The sequence below is a fragment of the Coenobita brevimanus genome, chromosome 5 (genome assembly GCF_032717465.1).
Source record: "Coenobita brevimanus isolate Jiangsu-jjx chromosome 5, ASM3271746v2, whole genome shotgun sequence".
Lineage (NCBI taxonomy): Eukaryota > Metazoa > Arthropoda > Malacostraca > Decapoda > Coenobitidae > Coenobita > Coenobita brevimanus.
The window spans coordinates 28,491,370-28,497,642 of record NC_136958.1 but is presented as its reverse complement, the minus strand read 5'-3'; positions in this window follow the sequence as shown (position 1 = coordinate 28,497,642).

The following is a 6,273-nucleotide window of genomic DNA, read 5'->3' as shown; positions in this document are numbered from 1 at the left end:
TAGTTCCTGTCGCTTTTCATCATCATCATCACAACTTTTATCATCGTCATTTTCAATCGTATTCATCGTTTTCCTCCTCTCGGTCCTTCTTCTCATCATTCATTTCATCATCTTGTTAGATTTCATTATTTTCATTATCTCCATCGTCCTTATCATCATTTCCATTGTCATTATCATTATCTCTTTCATCATCAATATCATCATGATAATCATCACCACCTACCTTTACACCATCATCATTTTTGTCATCACCTTCTTCGTCTTTATCATCATAGTCATCACATTTCCAGTCGACATAATAAAAATTATCCTCTCTCTCTCACTCTCTCTCAATTTTCCTCCTCCCATTGGCTCAGGAATGTGTGCAGAAGCGGAAAATGCAATAGGAATTGGAAAGTGTGTGAACTGGAAGTGCTGGAAGTGCATAATATTAACTGAGTGGAAGTTAACCTCATTTTAATTTACTTGTCTATTTCTCTGACAAGAATTTTTCTCTGCAAATTTTCGCGTACTGTGTCTGTCCATTGACTCTGTGTCATTCACTCTGGCTTATTCACGTTCACCAGCACGATCAGTCACACTCCCACGCTCACGCGCACGTGCTCTCTCACTTTCACGTTCGCGCACACACACACACACACACACACACACACACACAGTAAGTAAGTATTTATTGACCACATTATCCAGTTACACATACAGGATTTCAAGCAACAATAAACCATAGCATGATAAACAGTACATCAGATATTAGCAAGCAATTATGGTCCACAAAACAAGCGAAGTATTAAAGGGTTGATCGGTGCATCTATATAGCCTTAATGAAAGATGGAAATCGTTACTCTTCTGATTAGTAACTTAACTACAATTTGATCAATCACCTTTTGTACGAAGAAAAAAAAAAAATCTCAATGATATATCATGGTTAGAATTAGAGCACACACACACACACATACACACACACACACACACACACACACACACACACACACACACACACACACACACACACAAGGGTGGAGGAAAAAAGCATTAAACATGAAGTGAAAAGAATAATCCAAAACAATCCAAAGTTAGTCAGAGATTCAGTAGATATAAACAAATCTATAGTAATCACTCCTATAGAAGAGGAAGAAATAAAAAACAAGATCTCAAGAGACAAAAAGGAGATGGCAAATGTAATGAGCTTACTGAAAGAAGTATCAGAGGAAATCTGTAGTAAAGACATAGAGGAACACAAAAGGTTAGGGAAATATGAGAAAAGCAAGACAAGACCTCTAAAGGTGACTTTCCAGAGTGTAAACACTGTGGAAGAGATACTAAAAAATGCAAAGAATCTTAAGGAAAAAGAGTTGTTCAAAAATGTATGGATAAAAAGATGCCTAACACAAGAGGAACTAGAATTACTGAAAGAGAAAAGGGAGGGAGCAAAAAAAAAAAAAAATGAGGGAAGATCAGAAGAGGAGAAGAAGAAATTTTTTTTACAAAGTAATAGGATTGCAGGTACGAAAGTGGTACACAAACAGGATGGAAGAAAAAGGAGGAAGGTAGTAGGACCATGTCATGACAAGTATATAAATAATATGATAAAGTTGATGTACTCAAATGTGGATGGAATGGTATCTAAATTACTAGAGATGAATGATTGTCAGAGAAAATGAACCACAAATAATATGCCTAACTGAAACAAAATTAAGACCAAGGATATCCAATGACATACTAAACATAGAGGAATACAATATATGGAGAAGAGACAGAAATTTAAAAAAAGGAGGAGGAATTATAATATTAACTAAGAAAAATCTAAAAGTCAATGAAATAAAACTAGGTATACCATCACAAGTAGAACTGATTGCAGTTGAGATCAACACATCTGAAGGTAAAGTAATTGTAGCCAATTTGTACATGCCACCCAGATCAAACACATGGGAAAGAGATGAATATGAGGACCTGGGAGAGAGTACAATTCAGAGTTTAAGATCATTACTACATAAAATGGAAGAGAAATCGGAAAGAATTATACTAACTGGGGATTTTAATACAAATATAAATTGGAATACTCTAGATATAATTAACCAAGAAAGCTGTTGCGACCAAAAGCTCCTGGATCTCCTACAAGAGTTTTTCCTAACGCAACATGTGAGGGAAATCACCAGAAAAAGAATACTTGATGTACCTTCAGTGCTAGATCTAATATTTACTAGGCAAGAAAATGATATTGACAGTTTAATATATCACCCTCCACTCGGCAAAAGCGATCATGCAGTACTAAATTATAACTTCAGGATAGCATATGACATAGTAAACAGCAATGACAGTTACAAAAAGAGCCTAAACTATAAAAAGGGAAATTATCAAAACCTAAAGAAATATTTCTTAGAAGTTGAATGGGAAAATGAGCTTAGAGGACAAGATTTAAATGCTGTATATAAAAAATTCTGTGAATTTTATGAAATAGGAGTCCAGAAGTACATCCCACAGCACAAAGAAGCAGATAAGAAAATACAGAAATGGTTCAATACAGAATGTAAAAAATCAAAAGAAAGAAGAGATTTGTTGTGGAATAGATACAGAAGACGCAATAGTGAAAAGGCGTATAATAATTACAAACAGGCAAGAAACGATTATACAAGAATAGGGAGGGAAGCCCAAAAACAGTTTGAGGAGGATATAATAAATAAAAGTAGTGATCAACCAAAGCTGTTTTACAGCTATATCAGAAACAAAACCAAAGTAAAATATATAATACAATCAATTACAGACGAGGGAATCACTTATACACAAGAGGAAAATATTTGTGAAGCACTAAATAAGAATTTCCAGTTAGTTTTTACAGAAGAAAAAAAAATTTTGAGAGGGACTATGTGGAACATGCATGTCCACACATACTACCAGATATACAAATAGCAGAAAAAAGTAATACAGAGGGAGTTAAGTAGATTAGACAGAGGAAAAGCAAGTGGTCCTGATGAAATTTCATGTTGGGTACTACGAGAATGTGCAAAGGAGTTAAGTAAACCATTATTTTTAATTTTCAAGAAATCCTTGAGTCAAGGTAAACTAACTGATATTTGGAAAGAAGCAAATATTGTCCCCTTATTCAAGAAAGGAAATAGACAAATCCACTCAGCTACCGACCAGTATCACTGACCAGTGTTGTAAGCAAGGTATTAGAAAATCTTATAAGAGAAGCTTGGGTAAATCATCTAGAAGAACACAATATGATAACAGAAAGACAGTTTGGTTTCAGAAAAGGAAAATCATGTGTTACTAATCTGTTGAGCTACTCTGACAGAGTAACAAACACAATATAGGAAAGGGAAGGATGGGTGGACAGTATCTATTTAGATTTCAAGAAAGCTTTTGACACAGTACCACACCAAAGACTTTTATGGAAACTGTACCATCAAGGAGGATTTCGAGGCAAACTGTTTTGTTGGATGCAAGACTTTCTCATAAAAAGAGAAATGAGAACAGTACTAAGAGGAAACTACTCATCATGGAAAGAAGTGACTAGTGGAGTACCACAGGGTTCAGTGCTGGCACCAATCATGTTTTTAGTGTATATAAATGATAAAAACAGTAACACTGGAAATGAGAACTATCTGAATATGTTTGCAGATGATGCAAAAATACAAAGGAGAATTACTAACACAGACTCTTGTAAAGAGGTGCAAGAATTAAATAAACTTCATGAATGGAGTAATATATGGCAAATGAAATTCAATGTGGACAAGTGTCATGTAATCAAGTTTGGTAAAAGTGGAAAAAGACCTGATTGGGATTATAAGTTAGGAAATAAAACCCTATACACATCAGAAAGAGAGAAAGACCTAGGTGTGATTATCAATAACAGACTATCTCCGGCTGACCACATCAGCGAGAAGGTACGGAACATGTATACACTGCTTGCAAATAAGAGAATAGCATTCACATACATAAATGAAGACATGCTAAGAAGGATAATAACATCATTCATTAGACCAACCCTGGAATATGCATCAGTAGTCTGGAGTCCTTATCTCAAAAAGAACATAGACGAGATTGAAAAAGTTCAAAGGGCCGCTGCAAGATGGATACCAAGCTTAAGTGACCTAAGCTACGAAGAAAGACTAAATAAACTGAATCTACTAACACTACAGGAGAGAAGGAAAAGAGGTGACATGATAATGCTATATAAGTGCATATCAGGGAAGGAGAAAATAGACATAAATGATTACTTAACATATGGAGAAGGATCAGCAAGAGGACACTGCAAAAAACTGCATAAGAAGAGAGGTGAAAAAGACGTAAGGAAATTCAGTTTCCCAAACAGAGCATTTGATCAATGGAATGCACTACCGAATGAAATAGTGTGTGCCAAAACAATTCACAAATTTAAGGATATGTACGATAAATATGGTTTAAGACACGGGGCAGTACGAGCTTGACTCATTCCTGTAAAGATACAATTAGGTAAGAACAATTAGGTAAGAACACTCACTCACTCACTCTGACACTCAACCACCCACCCACACCCACACCCACCCACCCACACACACACACACAAATGCTCACTTATACAAACATTCACACACACAAGCACACTCATTCACACAAACACACAGACACGCACACACTCTTACACACACACAGTCACACACACACACACACGCACGCACACACACACACACACACACACACACACACACACACACACACACACACACACACACACACACACACACACACACAAAAGCTATATCGCCTCGCCTTGCTATAGTGGACATTGAGAGAGAGAGAGAGAGAGAGAGAGAGAGAGAGAGAGAGAGAGAGAGAGAGAGAGAATATAGATCTAACATTTCCTGCCTTCGATAGTACTGACTTACCCTTACTCTGCCGATCGACCATAATCAGCTTAGTAAGAAGGGTATACATTATGTATGTTCGTCGTCAGAATCTTAGTCATAGTTCCTGTCGCTTTTCATCATCATCATCACAACTTTTATCATCATCATTTTCAATCGTATTCATCGTTTTCCTCCTCTCGGTCCTTCTTCTCATCATTCATTTCATCATCTTGTTAGATTTCATTATTTTCATTATCTCCATCGTCCTTATCATCATTTCCATTGTCATTATCATTATCACTTTCATCATCAATATCATCATGATAATCATCACCACCTACCTTTACACCATCATCATTTTTGTCATCACCTTCTTCGTCTTTATCATCATAGTCATCACATTTGCAGTCGACATAATAAAAATTATCCTCTCTCTCTCACTCTCTCTCAATTTTCCTCCTCCCATTGGTTCAGGAATGTGTGCAGAAGCGGAAAAAGCAATAGGAACTGGAAAGTGTGTGAACTGGAAGTGCTGGAAGTGCATAATATTAACTGAGTGGAAGTTAACCTCATTTTAATTTACTTGTTTATTTCTCTGACTAGAATTTTTTTCTGCAAATTTTCGCGTACTGTGTCTGTCCATTGACTCTGTGTCATTCACTCTGGCTTATTCACGTTCACCAGCACGATCACTCACACTCCCACGCTCACGCGCACGTGCTCTCTCAATTTCACGTTCATGTGCGCGTGCACACACACACACACACACACACACACACACACACAGTAAGTAAGTAAGTAAGTATTTATTGACCACATTATCCAGTTACACATACAGGATTTCAAGCAACAATAAACCTTAGCATGATAAACAGTACATCAGATATTAGCAAACAATTATGGTCCACAAAACAAGCGAAGTATTAAAGGGTTGATCGGTGCATCTATATAGCCTTAATGAAAGATGGAAATCATTACACTTCTGATTAGTAACTTAACTACAATTTGACCAATCACCTTTTTTACGAAAAAAAAAAAATCCCAATGATATATCATGGTTAGAATAAGAGCACACACACACACACACACACACACACACACACACACACACACACACTCAAACATACTCTTACAGACTCACACACACACACACACACACACACACACACACACACACACACACACACACACACACACACACAAATATTGTCCCCTTATTCAAGAAAGGGAATAGACAAAATGCACTCAACTACCGACCAGTATCACTGACCAGTGTTGTAAGCAAGGTATTAGAAAAGCTTATAAGAAAAGCTTGGGTAAATCATCTAGAAGAACACAATATGATAACAGAAAGACAGTTTGGTTTCAGAAAAGGAAAATCATGTGTTACTAATCTGTTGAGCTACTATGACAGAGTAACAGTCACAATACAGGAAAGAGAAGG